At 44.4% G+C, this 17941-nt stretch overlaps 1 protein-coding gene across 3 annotated transcripts in view; it reads left to right on the forward strand.

Annotated features, from left to right (window-relative positions):
* The first annotated feature begins 3248 nt into the window (after nucleotides 1-3248).
* LOC134206095 (uncharacterized) overlaps nucleotides 3249-17941 on the forward strand; it is a 175001-nt gene continuing 160308 nt past the window's right edge. For all 3 annotated transcript variants that reach the window (XM_062681791.1, XM_062681792.1, XM_062681793.1), the window contains exon 1: nucleotides 3249-4590. The gene's annotated coding sequence lies outside the window, so the exon portion shown is untranslated. The remainder of the gene's footprint in view (nucleotides 4591-17941) is intronic.

Genomic DNA, 17941 nt, shown 5'->3' on the forward strand with positions numbered 1-17941 from the left:
ATGTTGTGGCAATCAATATTTTCGATTTATTTCCCTGAACTACGTTATATGGCCGGCGCGTGGTGTTCAACCTTATTTTTTTCACAACATTTGACCATAAAATCGGAAGCGCACTTCTTTTCAATGGTACTGAATCGAAAAAACAACCTGAAATAAAATATTATTTTGTTGTCATCATCATAATTTTCATCAACAATCCATTTTGTTATTATTTTTCTGCAAAGATTTGTTTCTCTTTTTTAAAGCAACATTTTGACAGCTGCCGCAGCCAAATTCCCTTTTTTGCGGGTGGTTTAAAAAGGTTTTCTAAATGCTCTTATAATAGGTTTATAGTGGTTATCTGGAGAGGCCACTTGGCAATATCTTACACTTATAGTGGTCATCAGAAGTTTGCCGTGTATTATTCGGTTTTATTGTTAGATCTTATAAATTGATCTTGAAAACCATTTTTAGAGCGGAATAAAACTTAAAATGTTACTCGGGCAAGCGTCCTGCGAAACGCGGGACGCCTATCTGGATTTCGTCACTGGCTCGAAAATGGATCCTCCAAAAGTGCATTTCGCGTAGATTTTGGCCCAAAAAAAATGGAGCAATATTTTTAAGGCTGTATGAATTGTAATAAATTTGTAAAATGAACTTGAAAAATGCAGTCTGGTGACATTATGTTAGCCCTACGACCCCACACCAACTGCCAAAATAGTTACCGTTCGGTAACACTTTTCTTGCGTTACCCCAATATTGATAACCCAAAAGCTGCCAATAATCTGAATATTCTCTGGTAGGAAGATAAAAATCGTTACTTTGCGAGCACCGGAGATTTTGTAGCCGTGAGTTCAGAAGGGAAGATAATCTAAAGCAGATCATGCTCGTAGAACTTGTAACCTTGACTAGGGTCACAGTTCTTCAGGACCGTGTCTTCGTCAGTAAACTCGGTGTTCCAGATGGTGACAATGATGGACAAAATTCTTTTCAACTTGTTTGACGTTGGCAGGTATCTTGGAAATAACTGACGGGGCTACTGCAGCTTCGGAGATTAACTGTTATTATTTGATCATATCTGTTGGGAATAGTCACCTTCAAATACCATTTGACAGCAGATCTCGTATTGATCAGCTTCAAAGCTATAAATTAATTAATTAATTATTCTTACAATTATTCACCATATAAATTCACGTTTTAAATCTTGCTTTCTACTATTGAATTCAACCGGACCTTTCTTCCCAACATATTATTAACTTCACCTCTTTCAGTGTTGCCAGTTTCACCAATGATTCGTTGAAACTTCTTAACAATATCTATGATTTTACATGCTTGTTCATCGTCTTAACTGAGGCGCTGTCACGGTGCAATATTGCACTTACAAAAATGTGCTTTCATCGATCTCTCATATTCTCTTACTGCTGTTTTGTTGCAGCCAAGGATGTGGTTAAATACCCTTCGGATTTGTAAATATTTCTTTTGAAGATAAAAACAAGTTGAGTAAATCGAATTCTTATTTATTTACATAATATTAAATCAATATTAAGAGGATGGTGCCCTCAAGTGAGGAAACCTCGAAATGCAATTTCCATTTTTAACAAATATGAAATAGTAATGTGAATCGATACATTACAATTCATTATTCAGACCTATACAGTCAACTGATAATCATTACAATTCTCCAGGAAACAAATTTCATCCCGAATAACTGATGTATGTGGCACGATATTTTGTGGTAGACTTAATATTCAGAATGATGCTCGATAAACGGCATTCACATTCAAAATGAGCTTGTTCGCACGAACGGCAATTGCAGCAAATGGTAACGCGTATCTTTGATACATGCTCCTTAACTTTATAAATTCATAAACATCGGCATCTTTTGAGTTACCTAAAAAGGGAAGAATATATGTGAGAAAAAAATAGAAACTTGCTATAACATTCAATTTTCACTGACGTTTTCATAAAAACAATATTTTTTCACTTACAAAGCACACTATGAACAAGTAAAATTTATTTCCAATCATTTGTTGAGGTGTATTATTCCAAAATCATCAAGGAATAACAAAACAGTAATTAAAACATGTTTTTAAAATGGTCCTCACCAAATGTAACGTGCGATTTTTTGGAATGACAGGTCTCTAGCTCGATTGGAATGACCCTGGCAGTGAATTCCAATTGGAACATTGCCTGTCTTTGTGTATAGTGTCTTTAGGTGATGGTACGTTTTTTTTCAACGCAGTTTTGACATTAGAATTGATGATTTGGATTCCCGGAAAACTGTTAATAAATGTGTTAATAAAATTTCCAAGTTTTAAACTTGAAATGTAATTAATTTACCTTGCTTTCTTCAAGTTTTCTATTGAAAATTCCATTTTTTTTGAGAATAGTGTCCATTTCAAAAATCGTTGGTCAAGTAATTCGATTTTGCAGTTTCGTCCATAAGAACTGTTAAATCTAATGCAAACATTCTTTATATGTATGATTATAGATAGTGGAATACATAGATGAGCGAAGATAAATCCTCTGTCTCCAAACGAACTGTCAAACGTGTCTCCAAACGAGCATGACGTCACGATTTCAATGGAAACGTTAAGGGCTGTGACGTCATAAGCGCGTGTGCACGGGCAAAAAAATCGACTCAACCATGCTTTCGCTCATCTATAGATTCTACACTGAAAAAAAATCCATGGTAACAATTACTATTTTGTAGACTACGCCATGTTTTTAAAACAACCACAAATTTTCAGTTAAATTAACCATGCATTCGTACAAATTCACCACTGATTCAGTTCATGTAACAACATTCCACCAGGACCACAGTTGATTTTTATTGCGCGCATGGTAAAATCAAACGAGTTTGTTGACTGCTGAAAATCGTCGGTGCGTATTCTTAAATTAACCCTCGGAATGGTAGTTTCGACCGCAACGTGTACTTTTGTACTTTTGCGTGTACTATCTATATGTATGATTATGTCAGTCGTCAAGACGAAAAACCGTTCGTTACCCTACTCCACCCTCATCTCGAACTCACTCAGGTGTTTCTCACTCGCTCACCGCACTCACGAATTGTCAGATACCAAACATCACCAGCGGCACCTGAATCAATGCCGGACGCCAGTCTGTCAACAATCGCCACGAAGAGAGCAAATAAACATTGCATTCTAGCGCTCTCACACACGTTTCGCGAAGACGAGAGACGAGAGCGAGTGTGAAAGAACGTATTGCATTCGATTCATTCAACAACAAAGCCATTTAGCGAAGAGCGAACGCTATCCATCCATTCAAACGATACCTGCGCTCGCTCGGGTTCGGATGTGTTTCGCTGTCGACGCTCCGCGGTTTATCTGTTTGCTTTAGTCAGAGTTGAAAATTCCTGTTCATCTCCGGTCCCGTGGGATAGTTGGAGATCAGTGAGGTGCTTATTGCGTTTTAAACGCGCATTATTCCAGAGACGATTGCAGGAAACTGTACTGTTTGAGTGGCTCGCGAATCGATTAGTTTAATTAGTTTGTGTGACCGTGTGGGATTTTTTTCAAGTGTATCAAGTGGCAATATTTTTCTGCGGAACGAAGATAGTACTCCCGCAAAGCGTATGTATCGAATAACAAACAATCGAGTGTGTATGGACGTGATGATTCACCTCGATCCAAAGTATGGAGATCCAATGGAGTAGCACCGGAAATTGGGCTGGAAGGTACGCAGTTTAGTCCAAGAAACCTATAATAAAAAAGTGGTGTTTTGAAACGCTGTAACTGTTTTACAGTATCTGCGCTTTACGACCATCAATCGCAGTGCAAAAACTGGTTCTGAGCGAATGTGTGAGAGCGTGCGAAATAAAGGAGAAAGGCATATAGAATTTATGCTCCGTTGCAACTTGAGTTTATTGACATTTGGAATCTATTGCGGAGAATAAAGCGTCGTCACTGTTGTTTATGTTTACCTGAATGGTTAGTGGAAGTACGATTATCAGAAAAAGGCAAAAATAAAAGTATCACTTTCGTACGATAAATTTGAAGAAAATCAGTGAACCAACTGGGATTGTGAGCTCTTGTAATAAAGCATAGCAAAAAATCGATTATTCTCATCTCTTTCACTTGCCGCCACACGGAGAAGCAAAGAAGAAAGCCTGGTACGGCACGTTGTTGTTTACTATTGCGAGTAAAACAAAAAGCGTGATGTGTACCAACGAAAGTAGTATTAATTAAAAGCAGTAACCAACTACTAATAGTGGCAGTTGCAATAAATTAAATTAAATAAATGCTGAAAGACCACGCGAGTGAAATTGCATAAATCGAACGAGTCCAGACTGGTGATTTAGTACCGACCATTTTCAGCAACAAACACCCACCATTGCAACATCGTTTGTTTGGGTTCGCGTCCAAATCGTTGCTGTCATTGACACTTACGTTTCTAGCGGCGGTGGCGGCGGCAGAGGGTGATTCGAACTAGCAGCAAATCAGCAACAATAGAGCATAACAGTATTCAGCAGTGTTGCAAACGAATCGATTTTGGCGTGGGGGGAAACCATCACGATTGATCGATCAACAGTAGCTGCTGCTGCCAACGCTGGCGCAATCCGGTGAATTGTTTCGGAGCCACCACGGCGAGGTAAGTTGAGTCACTTCAAGGTTGAATGGAGACCCGTTGTTGAATTTTTTTTTCGTTTCTATCTCTCTTCTCGTGGATATTGGATTGTTCTATGTGACGAATTGTTTTGGCAATTGTTTCGGCAAGCAAGCGATGGAATTGGATCCGCTTTTTCAATGGATCGGTAATGGAAGGCCGGTAAATTGGATTGGGCAATTCTAGCGATTTTGTAATTCGGCACTTCAGTTGCAACCTTTTCGATGCGATTGTTGGGCCAAAATTAGATGATGTCGATTTCAGTCAAACTTCAACCGACGGTTGAATTTTTAAATCTACCAAGTAACTAACAATTGCATTTAATTTATGCCATTTAATTTCGATAGTTGGCCAACTTGTTAGACAGCCAAAGCAGCTCTTTAATTTTGCTACAAATAAACATCAATAAAAAAAATAATAACGGCTCCTAGTGGAAATATTTTCGGAACACTCTTTGTCCTTTAATTTTTCATAATACTGCACACTAGTGCCTCCTTGGAGCAATTTAAATACACGACTCAGCGTCGTTGCTGTCCAGCATTCTTGCAACATGCCCTGCCCAGCTTTAGCAACCTTCTGGATACTTGGTTCGACTAAGCGTTGAACGAGTTCGTGATTTCTTCTTCACCGACACACACCGTCCTCGTGCACACCGCCAAAAATGATCCTAAGCACGCGTCTTTTTATTCTTTCAAGTACGCGAAAAACCAATGGTACGCTTTCCCAGCATTTGTCGCGCGAGAAAGATGCACCAATGTAATAGACTTGCTCCACCATCAGCCGCATGCACCATGATCTCGTCGATGGTGCTTTGGAGTCCGGTAATTCCGGCAAGCGTATATAGTGACGAGAAATAAAGATATAAGACTCTTTCATAACGTTTTACAATTGGAATGAGTTGAAGAAAAATCCTTCAGCAAGGATCAAGTGGAGGGCTAACTTCACTTAGACCCCACTAGTTGTCGCTACTATCCCCTCCGATAAACCGGACTGATTTCGCCAGTACCATCACTACCAAGCGACCACCCGAAACACCCATAGATCCAAGCCATCCTCGTCTGCGAAAAACAGTCTACAGCCTTCGCCTGGATCCCAGGTCACTGAGGGGTGCCCTGCCGTAATCTGAAAAAGTGACGTATACGCCATTTCCAAAAATGGTGTTAACGAGTACTACTCATCGAGCTCTTTAACAGAAAATGGAAAACAAGCATGTTGTAATATGGCTGTTACGTCACTTTTCCAGATTAGGGCAGTGCCGGGGAACGTCACTGCGGACATTCTAGCTAGAGTCGGTCATGAAGGTCAGCGTTTCACAAAGTCGGCTCCTTCGGCTTACGTTAAAGCCTGGATCAGAAAGATCGTCAGCCAGGATTGGGAAAACCAATGGACTGCTTCCATGACCACGCACCTACGGAAGGCAAAGGATCTACAACACCCTGGAACGTCATGCTCAAAGATGGAAAGCTGTACCATCAGATCTAGATCCAGCTTGGGTCACCCGGGCACCGCAACCTGGGTATAAGTCCCATCCACGGACTTTCGGTGTTTCCAGGGTTGTAAGTTAACCACATCTAGTGACGGCGAGGCTACACAAGCCGGGTCGTTAGTCATCTGCTCGTCTACCATAATTTCGACAAGGTCAGCTGGGAGCTATGTGAAACTAAGAAAACCAAACTGTTTTCAAATAAAAGAAAGGGGTATAATACAAACGATATAATAAAACGCAAATGTATATTTGTTGAAAGTTTTAAGCACAAGAAAGATTACTTTTGACAGATATCGAATCATTTTTTATCGATGTCTCATTGGAAATACTGGGTAGCACCAGCCATTCTTATTGCCGGATGATTTTTTAATGTTCGAGCTGCCACTTTTAAATTAAATTCTCCAAATGAGATAGAGCCTTAGTTTATAATAGCTCATAGCACAGACAAACAGACGTAACACTTCGCATTTGAACATCGTTCACGTGCTCAACGGTAGATTTGAAATACATCTTGTGATATCGGATCTTGTAGAAGAAAAACACGTTTAATTCGCTCTACGGTTTGCACTCAACTGCCTATACATTTCTCTTTATTCTCTATCTTTCAGATGTATTCTTGTACATCTGTATTTGTGCCATCCCACAGTAATATCTCTGAAAGCTCAAGTTACTTACTAACACCGACACTACATCCCATTTTCCTCAACAGTCTTGTACTGCACGCATAATATAGTCATCCAGATACTCCGGCCGCATTACTACTCGTCGGGCTTGATTGCAATACGATTGTCTGTTTCGAATGCAGGTTCTATGTTTTGTTGAACTTGCACATTTGCTTCCTTTTCTCCCATTTTGTTCTCTGCGATAATTCCTCTCAAGAGGCGCGGAGGCCTCCTCTCAAGAGGCTTGAAAGCCCTCTGTCAAGAGGCTTGGCAGCCTCCTGTCAAGAGGCTTGGAAGTCTCCTGTCAAGAGGCTCGGAAGCCTCCTTTCAAGAGGCTCGGAAGCCTCCCTTCAAGAGGCTTGGAAGCCTCCTTTCAAGAGGCTCGGAAGCCTCCTTCCAAGAGGCTCGGAAGCCTCCTTTCAAGAGGCTCGGAAGCCTCCTTTCAAGAGGCTCGGAAGCCTCCTTTCAAGAGGCTCAGAAGCCTCCTTTCAAGAGGCTCGGAAGCCTCCTTTCAAGAGGCTCAGAAGCCTTCTTTCAAGAGGCCTGGAAGCCTCCTTTAAAGAGGCTCGGAAGCCTCCTTTCAAGAGGCTCAGAAGCCATCTTTCAAGAGGCTCAGAAGCCTCCTTTCAAGAGGCCTGGAAGCCTCCTTTCAAGAGGCTCAGAGCCTCCTTTCAAGAGGCTCAGGAAGCCTCCTTTCAAGAGGCTCAGGAAGCCTCCTGTCAAGAGGCCTGGAAGCCTCCTGTCAAGAGGCTGGAAGCCTCCTGTCAAGAGGCTCAGAAGCCTCCTGTCAAGAGGCTCAGGAAGCCTCTTGTCAAGAGGCCTCAAGTCTCCTTTCAAGAGGCTCGGAAGCCTCCTTTCAAGAGGCTCAGGAAGCCTCCCTTCAAGAGGCTCAGAAGCCTCCTTTCAAGAGGCCTGGAAGCCTCCTTTCAAGAGGCTCAGAAGCCTCCTTTCAAGAGGCTCAGAAGCCTCCTTTCAAGAGCTCAGGAAGCCTCCTGTCAAGAGGCTCAGGAAGCCTCCTGTCAAGAGGCTCAGAAGCCTCCTGTCAAGAGGCTCAAGCCTCTTGTCAAGAGGCTCAGAAGTCTCCTTCAAGAGGCTCAGAAGCCTCCTTTCAAGAGCTCAGAAGCCTCCCTTCAAGAGGCTCAAGCCTCCTTTCAAGAGGCTCAGAAGCCTCCTTTCAAGAGGCTGGAAGCCTCCTTTCAAGAGGCTCAGGCCTCCTCCTTTCAAGAGGCTCAAGCCTCCTTTCAAGAGGCTCAGGAAGCCTCCTTTCAAGAGGCCTGGAAGCCTCCTTTCAAGAGGCTCCAGCCTCCTTTCAAGAGGCTCAGAAGCCTCCTTTCAAGAGGCTCAGAGCCTCCTTTCAAGAGGCTCGGAAGCCTCCTTTCAAGAGGCTCAGGAAGCCTCCTTTCAAGAGGCCTGGAAGCCTCCTTTCAAGAGGCTCAGAAGCCTCCTTTCAAGAGGCTCAGAAGCCTCCTTTCAAGAGGCTCAGAAGCCTCCTTTCAAGAGGCTCCGGAAGCCTCCTTTCAAGAGGCTCGAAGCCTCCTTTCAAGAGGCCTGGAAGCCTCCTTCAAGAGGCTCAGAAGCCTCCTTTCAAGAGGCTCAAGCCTCCTGTCAAGCTCAGAAGCCTCCTGTCAAGAGGCTCAGAAGCCTCCTGTCAAGAGGCCTGGAAGCCTCCTATCAAGAGGCTCAGAAGCCTCCTGTCAAGAGCTGGAAGCCTCCTGTCAAGAGGCTCGGAAGCCTCCTGTCAAGAGGCTCAGGCCTCCTGTCAAGAGGCTCACAAGCCTCCTCGCCAGGGGCTCCGAAGCCGCCTGTCCAGAGGCTCGGAAGCCTCCTTTCAAGAGGCTCAGAAGTCTCCTTTCAAGAGGCTCAAGCCTCCTTTCAAGAGGCTCAGAAGCCTCCTTTCAAGAGGCTCGGAAGTCTCCTTTCAAGAGGCTCAGGAAGCCTCCTTTCAAGAGGCTCAGGCCTCCTTTCAAGAGGCTCAGAAGCCTCCTTTCAAGAGGCTCAGAAGCCTCCTTTCAAGAGGCTCAGGAAGCCTCCTTTCAAGAGGCCTCAAGCCTCCTTTCAAGAGGCCAGGAAACCTCCTTTCAAGAGGCTCAGGAAGCCTCCTTTCAAGAGGCTCAGGCCTCCTTTCAAGAGGCTCCGGAAGCCTCCTTTCAAGAGGCTCAAGCCTCCTTTCAAGAGGCTCAGAAGCCTTCTTTCAAGAGGCTCAGGAAGCCCCCCTTTCAAGAGGCTCAGGAAGCCTCCTTTCAAGAGGCTCAGAGCCTCCTTCAAGAGGCTCAGAGCCTCCTTTCAAGAGGCTCGGAAGCCTCCTTTCAAGAGGCTCAGAAGCCTCCTTTCAAGAGGCCAGGAAGCCTCCTTTCAAGAGGCTCAGAAGCCTCCTTTCAAGAGGCTCAGGAAGCCTCCTTTCAAGAGGCCTGGAAGCCTCCTTTCAAGAGGCTCGGAAGCCTCCTGTCAAGAGGCTCGGAAGCCTCCTGTCAAGAGGCTCGGAAGCCTCCTGTCAAGAGGCTCGGAAGCCTCCTATCAAGAGGCTCGGAAGCCTCCTGTCAAGAAGCTCGGAAGCCTCCTGTCAAGAGGCTCGGAAGCCTCATGTCAAGAGGCTCGGAAGCCTCATGTCAAGAGGCTCGGAAGTCTCCTGTCAAGAGACTCCTCCTTCCAAGAGGCTCGGAAGTTTCCTTCCAAGAGGCTCGGAAGCCTCCTTTCAAGAGGCTCAGCCTCCTTTCAAGAGGCTCAGAAGCCTCCTTTCAAGAGGCTCAGGAAGCCTCCTTTCAAGAGGCTCAGCCTCCTTTCAAGAGGCTCGGAAGCCTCCTTTCAAGAGGCTCAGAAGCCTCCTTTCAAGAGGCTCAGAGCCTCCTTTCAAGAGGCTCAGGCCTCCTTTCAAGAGGCTCCAGAAGCCTCCTTTCAAGAGCTCAGGCCTCCTTTCAAGAGGCTCAGGAAGCCTCCTTTCAAGAGGCTCAGAAGCCTCCTTTCAAGAGGCTCAGGAAGCCTCCTTTCAAGAGGCTCAGAAGCCTCCTTTCAAGAGGCTCAGAGCCTCCTTTCAAGAGGCTCAGGCCTCCTTTCAAGAGGCTCAGGAAGCCTCCTTTCAAGAGGCTCAGAAGCCTCCTTTCAAGAGGCTCAGAAGCCTCCTTTCAAGAGCTCAGAAGCCTCCTTTCAAGAGCTCAGAAGCCTCCTTTCAAGAGGCTCAGAAGCCTCCTTTCAAGAGGCTGGAAGCCTCCTTTCAAGAGGCTCAGAGCCTCCTTTCAAGAGGCTCAGAAGCCTCCTTTCAAGAGGCTCAGAGCCTCCTTTCAAGAGGCTCAGAAGCCTCCTTTCAAGAGGCTCAGGCCTCCTTTCAAGAGGCTCAGAAGCCTCCTTTCAAGAGGCCTGGAAGCCTCCTTTCAAGAGGCTCAGGAAGCCTCCTTTCAAGAGGCTCAAGCCTCCTTTCAAGAGGCTCAAGCCTCCTTTCAAGAGGCTCAGAAGCCTCCTTTCAAGAGGCTCAAAGCCTCCTGTCAAGAGGCTCAGAAGCCTCCTGTCAAGAGGCTCGGAAGCCTACTGTCAAGAGGCTCGGAAGCCTCCTGTCAAGAGGCTCAGAAGCCTCCTGTCAAGAGGCTCAGAAGCCTCCTGTCAAGAGGCTCAGAAGCCTCCTGTCAAGAGCTCAGGAAGCCTCCTGTCAAGAGGCTCAAGCCTCCTGTCAAGAGGCTCAGAAGCCTCCTGTCAAGAGGCTCAGAAGCCTCCTGTCAAGAGCTCAAGCCTCCTGTCAAGAGGCTCAGAAGCCTCCTGTCAAGAGGCCTGGAAGCCTCCTGTCAAGAGGCTCAGAAGCCTCCTGTCAAGAGGCTCAAGCCTCCTGTCAAGAGGCTCGGAAGCCTCCTGTCAAGAGGCTCAGAAGCCTCCTGTCAAGAGGCCTGGAAGCCTCCTTTCAAGAGGCTCAGAAGCCTCCTTTCAAGAGGCTGGAAGCCTCCTTTCAAGAGGCTCAGAAGCCTCCTTTCAAGAGGCTCAGAGCCTCCTTTCAAGAGGCTCGGAAGCCTCCTTTCAAGAGGCTCAGAAGCCTCCTTTCAAGAGGCCTGGAAGCCTCCTTTCAAGAGGCTCAGCCTCCTTTCAAGAGGCTCAGGAAGCCTCCTGTCAAGAGGCTCAGGAAGCCTCCTGTCAAGAGGCTCGAAGCCTCCTGTCAAGAGGCCTGGAAGCCTCCTGTCAAGAGGCCTGGAAGCCTCCTGTCAAGAGGCTCAGAGCCTCCTGTCAAGAGGCTCAGAAGTCTCCTTTCAAGAGGCTCGGAAGCCTCCTTTCAAGAGGCTCAGGAAGCCTCCCTTCAAGAGGCTCAGGAAGCATCCGTTCAAGAGGCTCAGAAGCCTCCTTTCAAGAGGCTCGGAAGCCTCCTTTCAAGAGGCCCGGAAGCCTCCTTTCAAGAGGCCCGGAAGCCTCCTTTCAAGAGGCCCGGAAGCCTCCTTTCAAGAGGCCCGGAAGCCTCCTTTCAAGAGGCCCGGAAGCCTCCTTTCAAGAGGCCCGGAAGCCTCCTTCCAAGAGGCTCGGAAGCCTCCTTTCAAGAGGCCCGGAAGCCTCCTTTCAAGAGGCTCGGAAGCCTCCTTCCAAGAGGCTCGGAAGACTCCTTTCAAGAGGCTCGGAATGCTATATCAGCAAATTTGGTGATTTCAAATGTCGCCACTGGCGAAATTCCATTGAAAGTTCTCAGAATGAAAATTGCAGATTATTAAATTTTGCCACCTTTAACACCATCGGTTGTCTTCTTTTTATTTTTACTTCGACAGATATTGTGACAGATATTGTGTTGCCTAAGCTCCGGACGTTAATGATTTCAATATCCGTCCAAACTATCATTTGAAGAGGACACCAAAAGGGTTGCGAAAACTAAATCACGGGGGTAGCAAAAAATATAAACGTTTGGCGAAAATTAAATCAAATTACTTGCAAAAAACGGCATACTTATACTATTTAGCAATAATTTATCGTCATAATTAAATCAGATTTTCTAGAGAAGGATTATTTCCATACAACAAGTTTCAGTCCCATTTGCATCCCAGTCGAATGCATCTTGTTGTGAGCAAATTGGTTGAGAATATGTGCCCACTAAGTGAAATAAACTTTTCATGCGTTTGTGGTCTGAAGAAACTGTTTTTTGGCCATAACTTCCAAGCGCATAGTCCTCTCATTTTCAATCGGAAATAAGGGAACAGGATTCACAGTTAATGCAACTTGTTATGAGCAAAATAAAATAAAATAAACAAGCAAATCGGATAAGTGCTCAAAAAAGTGAACTTTTTTACGCTTTTTTTGGTTAAAATAAAAAGTATTTTAGCCATAACTTACAATCCCATAGTGCGATCCGGCCAATTTTCAATGCGGAACAAGGGGACAGGATTTCCAGTCGAATGAAACTTGTTGTGAGCAAATTGGTAAAGGATAAGCGGACAGGGTCTACCACTTTTACCCAGTACGTTGGGACAGTTTTTGTTAAAACAAAAATCACATAAACAAAGTTAAAAAATAATGTCTTCGTGTACGCCGACGATGTGCTGCAGGTCGTCACTGGCGATATCCTTGGTCGTAAACGAGTATTTCCCCAAGTGGCCGTTAGTGCGATTCACCGCTGTCCAACTTTTGTAGGATCTGTCATGTTGACCGGCAAAATCGCAAAAGCTGGCATCAAATAGACTAACAATCAGCTTCCGATCCCGAACAAGATAATCATGAAGGTTCCCGAGTTCTCGATTAACCAGGGTCTAACCTTCCTTTCCCCGTTCCGATCCATTAAGGTCAGCTGCCGAAAAATGCATCAATCGCGACCTTCGCATGGATCCCTGTACAATGCAGTGTTCCTGTCAATGTTATTGCCAGAGCTGCTAGAATGTGACGACGTTACTCCACCTCCACTCCACCTCAGAACAACACCACTACATTTAGGAAATCAAAACGCATCCCAGGGTGATTGTAAAAGCATATTAGGATAACAGTATATCGTGATTATCCAGCCGTGATGGACACCCCAAATATCCTGTCTTTGTCTACTGTTTCAACGTCCAGCTACTATCGTTCAGCGTTTCTTATCTTTGACAATAGTTTAATGAAGTTTTCTTGTATATGATCTAAGTTTTACCAGTGTTAGCGTCGGTTATCAAAGTACTCTGTATTCGGATTAACACTTTGATTAAGACTTAGGATGTTTCAGCAACCCTCTCTTCCACTTACTTGAGCCTCTCTTGCTCCCGGAATTATTATCAGAATAAGTGAATAACAGAACATAAGCATTCCCTTCTTATCCTGTTGAAATACGATCCTCCTAATTTTCTCCTTAGACGCAACAGAATTGTAAACAAACGATAATTAAAATCAGATTAGGGTGACTGAATAAAACAAACTTCAAACCCCTCGGTACAGCCGCTTTGAAGCGGATCGTCGCTTTCGCTTTCTTCGAACGTTGGGCCGCGCGCGCGTCGCAATCGGCGTCGACGCGGTTGCGCATGAAATATGCATTTACCCCCCTCAAAAGCACCCGAGCCATCACCTACTTCGCGCAGTCATGGCAGACGGTGGAAAAACCAATTCTATTGTTTCGGAACGCGATGACGACGACGACAACAACCGTAAGTCGTTTTTCACTATCGTTTTGCGCGCTGATATTTTCCACTATCAGTTTCGTTGTAGCTCTATAATGAAAAACACCCCCCAACAACATTAGAAGATAGACGTTACAGGAGCTCGATGGGTGCCGTAGCCGGGTGGTGTATTATTTTCATTTTCATCAAAGGGTGAGGTGAGAAAACTCGCCGGTCGTCGCGCGATTCGTATACAAATCTAACTCCCATAATTAATATGCGTGTTTATCTGCGAGGCGATATTTTTCTTCTGTTTTCCACTTGACTGCCAATTCATATTCATTGCCGCCGAGTGGTTGGTGAAGGGGGTGGTGGCGGCTGCGAGCGACACGGGACGATAATTTAATGGAAGCTTTCGTTTGCCGTGTTTGATTATAAATGGTGAAGCGAATTTAGACGTCAAATGATACTCTTCACTGCGTGTTCACAACAAACAATAGCCTCCGATGTTAATGAAATTCCACAATATTTAGACGGTGCGACGACAGTGTGGCTGGTGGCGGCTTATTTTAGGTTTTAATATGATTGAATGGAGAAAACGCACCACGTGCATGGGCTTGGAGTACCGACCGAACCGAATTCAGTTTTATGGGCCTGATGGAGCGACGGAACGATGATTGCTCGTGACTTTGACCTGGACGCAGAGCGGCGGGGTACTTTTGTTTGTAAATGGCACTCCATTATTATCATGCGTTCGCCAAATGATTTGATTTCAACCTCAGGAAAATGCTCCGGTTGTGGTTTAGGCGGCTCTCGTCGAGGCTGCACTCAGTCGGAGATATTTTTAGATGGCAGATTTAAGTACACGCTCTTCACCAAGTACGAGTATTGTTGAGCACGTCTGCTGTTGAATGCGGGGCGCTTATTCTAAAATCTGTTGAGCTAGCTCAATTAGGCAGTTGCGGAGAGTGTCTATACATACCTATAATATACTGAAGAGCAATATCAGCGCCATTGCAGCTGGAAAAGTGATGAAAATCCACTTAATTTCTTTTTTTCTACACATACACTGCGACTGAAATGCAGAATTATCGGCAATTGGTAGTTCAACTGAGATTAACGTAAATAAAGTAAGGATTCTGCCTTTCTCGTAAATTATCAAGACTACTTAAAAGGATCTCCGGTTTGCGTTGCGGGCAATAGCGTAGGATTTCAAATCCGGAGATGGCTAGTTCGATTCTCGGTCTGGTTAAGGATATTTTCGAGTGGGAATCGTCATCGACTACCTGGACCTAATGCTGTTCGGGAGCGAGCCCAACGGGGGTTTAACCGAAACCCAATCGGCTGAAAGCCATTTGGCCATTAGGTCGAGAAGTCATCCGGCCGAATAGGTCATTTGGTCTAATATGTCATTTCACCGAATAGGTTATTTGGACGAAAAGGTTATTTGGCCGAATAGGACATTTGGCCGAATAGGTAATTTGGCCGAACAGGTCATTTGGATTTGGCCGAACAGGTTATTTGAAAAGTGAGAAATGCGGTGCAAAAAGTGAGACGTCTCACTTCTCACTACTTATTTCCCACTTCTCACTGTGAAAAGAGAGTAGAAATGAGGATTAAGAAGTGAGACGTCTCACTTCTCACTCCTCATTTTCTACTTCTCACTGTGAAAAATGAGTAGTGAGAAGTGGGACGTCTCACTACTCCCTTCTCACTTTTTTACACTGAGAATTGAAAAATGAGAAGTGAGAAGTGAGATATCTCACTTTTTACTCATTATCTCTCACTATTCACTATGAAAAGTGAGAAGTAAGAAGTGAATAGTGAGACATCTCACTTCTCACTTTTATCAGTGAGATGTGAGAAATAAGGGGTGAAAAGTGAGTAGTGTGACGTCTAACTACCAACTTATGATCTATTCGGCCGAATGACCTTTTCGGCCAAATGACTATTCAGCCAAATGACTTTTCAGCCAAATGATCTTTCCGGTCAAATGGCCTATTCGTCTACATGACCTTTTCGGCCAAACGACCTTTTCGGCCAAATGATCTTTTCGGCCAAATGGCCTATTCGGCCAAATGACTTTTTAGTCAAATGATCTTTTCGGCCAAATGGCCTATTGATCTAAATGACCTTTTCGGCCAAATGACCTTTTCGGCCAAATGATCTACTCCACCAAATGACCTGTTCGGCCAAATGACCTATTCGGCCAAATGACCTATTCGGCCAAGCGACCCATTCGACCATATGACCTATTTGGCCCAATGACCTATTTGGCCAAATGACGTATTTGGCCAAATGATATATTCGGCCAAATAACATATTCGGCCAAATGACCTATTCTGCCAAATGACTTTTCAGCCAAATGATCTTTTCGGCCAAATGGCCTTTTCGTCTAAATGACCTTTTCGGCTAAATGATCTATTTGGCCAAATGATCTTTTCGACCAAATGACCTATTCGGCCAAATGACCTTTTCTGCTTGGCCAAATGACCTATTCGGCCAAATGATATATTTGGCCAAATGACATATTCTGCCAAATTACTTTTCAGACCAAATGATCTTTTCGGCCAAATAGCCTATTCGTTTGAATGACCTTTTCAGCCAAATGACCTATTCGGCCAAACGACCTATTCGGCCAAATGACCTCTTCAGACAAATGACCTATTCGGCTAATTGACTTTTTCAGCCAAATGTTTTCTTCGGTCAAATGCCCTATTCGCCCAAATGACTTATTCGGCCAAATGACTTTTGGCCTAATGGTCTGTCCGGCCAAACGGCCCGTAATCCACCGTTGAGAGGCTACATACCGTGGGGAATAACTTTTCTACAGTAACCACCACTGACGGCCATCACGGATGTCTCTGACATCGCCACCGAAACCATCTTTGCCATTTAATTTCCTTACCTTTCTGTCACTTTGGAGGCATTTATTGTCAAATTAATTCTCTTCTGTCCTCAATAGGATCGGTTTAATAATAATAATGCCTCGCCTGTACAACCAATAACAATAACCTAACGATAATCTCAATCTTGCGCGAAATTTTCACTTGCTGTTGACAATACAATGGCCACTCGCTGTACCGACAAGTGAAAAACAGACGCCATCTATGCGTTCTCTCAATGATTGTGAATCGCCTAAGAAAGAACAATTTCTGCCAAATGCCTTTTTCGGCCAAACTAAATTTTCGACTAAATGACTTCTTCGGCCAATAGTTATATATGAACAACTAGTTTTCGGCCTAATAACCGTTTTGAAGGAGGCCCTCCGTAGTTGAGTAACATTCAATACATTTATTTATTCAAATTATTCACATACTGTGCATACGCACATCGAGCTTTCAAACACTGTAAACGATTGCTCATGTCGGCCCGGAAAATACCCGAAAAAAAGACAATTAACTTTGTTTGAACTGAGTATTCGGAGATAAAATAAAGTTTTTTTTTTTTCACACTCGGTGTCAATATCGTCGCATAGAAAAATAAAATACCCTCAAAAGCCCTTTACGGTCGATTGACTTGCCGCCTGACTTGCACCTTTCTTGTCACTTCACCTTCCGTTCGTCTTTCGCCATCCATAATTCATTGGCATTATGATAGTTGATGGTGGCCGCTACGGACTCGTTTCATTATTTATCTCGCCTGAAGCAAAACGATCCTCTTTGCAGCAAATCGAGTGTTCCTCGGACGGGGGCCGGAGGTGACATTTGATTCGAGCCAAGCTGGAAAGGAGCCCCCGTAGGGAGCATGTAAATGACGGTCGTGCAAGTTTGATTTTGCTGGAAATTGTTCCCATGTGAATGGGAAAGCCATTCCATTTTCCCCGACTAAAGAGGCACTTGTACTTTTCATCACTCTTGCTTGAGAGGAAAAGTTTGGATTGCTGTGGCCGCACACCACCCATAAATAAGCGGGCTGAAACATGCATTCAACAGCATCAAATTGCTACAAACAACTTCACAGTAGTGTGCAATTTTCCATGCTTTTGTGAACCAGCAGCATTCACAAATCTCAATCTACCGAAATGCTATAGCGCTAAACTAAGATACGTTTGTACTGTGACGGCGGTGGTGGCAGCTGTTTCGTTCTCGGCAAACTTCTTTCGACACAGACACAGTTTGATAGTTGTTTGGGATTGTGCTGCAGCAGCTGCAATTGCAGCTTTTGGGCACACATAGTTTCCGTTCCAGAATGTGGCACCCGTCCCCTGCCATCGAACTGCGCGCGTTATTCAACAATCGTGTCGTGTCTATGCATAGAAGAAAACGGTGTTGATCGAGGTGGATAGAGTAGTGGCTGGATTGGAAGACCTTGGTGATTTGTTATTAAAATCTAGAACTTTGCTGAAAGTTGCAATATGGAATCGGTATGGGTTCTAAAACTTGTCCTATTACTGGTGTTGTGTTTTTGAAGCTAGTGCCCCGGCATCGACAGTTTTTTAGCATCAGTTGCCGCCTACGTTTTTCAATACCAGTGAATCAAAATTTTAGCAATTGCGCATTAACAAAGAAAATTCACCACAAAGCTTTGTTTTTATCGTGGTCAATAATAGGAATGTGGAATACGATACTGATAATAATAGGATCCGAAAAAGATAGCCAGAAATAAAAAAAAAATGTTCATTTTTATCACGTTATTTTGCATTCCTTCGCCAGAGCATTCGGGTTCTATGCTAT

The sequence above is a fragment of the Armigeres subalbatus genome, chromosome 1 (genome assembly GCF_024139115.2).
Source record: "Armigeres subalbatus isolate Guangzhou_Male chromosome 1, GZ_Asu_2, whole genome shotgun sequence".
Classification (NCBI taxonomy): Eukaryota; Metazoa; Arthropoda; class Insecta; order Diptera; family Culicidae; genus Armigeres; species Armigeres subalbatus.